Genomic DNA, 381 nt, shown 5'->3' with positions numbered 1-381 from the left:
CCTCGTTCCCTGGTGGGGACAAATCCAGCGGCAGGCCCCCTTCGGGAGGGTGGGCCCCAGCCAGCCTCCGTAACAACACAGCAATCGCCCCGCCACAGCCACTGGGTCCCTGGGCAAATATGGGGGTGCTGTGCTGAGGCTTCCCGGGCCCCTCAGAAGAGCCTGCTCACCACGTCAGATGAGACAGTACACTGAGAGCGACGAACGCCCTGGCCTCACAGGCCGAGCCGGTGACCCCGGGGCTGCGGGGCCCGTACCATGCTTGGCAGCACTGCTCGGTCTGTGGGATGGTACTCCATGGAACAAAAAAAAAAAAAAAAAAAAAAAAAGCCCGGGGCAGCCCAGTCAGCCCCTTCTCCCTCCCCAGGAGCTCAGCTGGGT

General features: G+C 62.7%; 1 protein-coding gene across 1 annotated transcript in view; it reads right to left on the bottom strand.

The window, feature by feature from the left end:
• Positions 1-381, bottom strand: part of MYT1L (myelin transcription factor 1 like) — a 406,891-nt gene that overhangs the window by 17,462 nt on the left and 389,048 nt on the right.

The sequence above is a fragment of the Tupaia chinensis genome, unplaced genomic scaffold, assembly GCF_000334495.1.
Source record: "Tupaia chinensis unplaced genomic scaffold, TupChi_1.0 Scaffold000377_5, whole genome shotgun sequence".
Taxonomy (NCBI): domain Eukaryota; kingdom Metazoa; phylum Chordata; class Mammalia; order Scandentia; family Tupaiidae; genus Tupaia; species Tupaia belangeri.
This window is presented reverse-complemented; position numbering and strand designations above follow the sequence as displayed.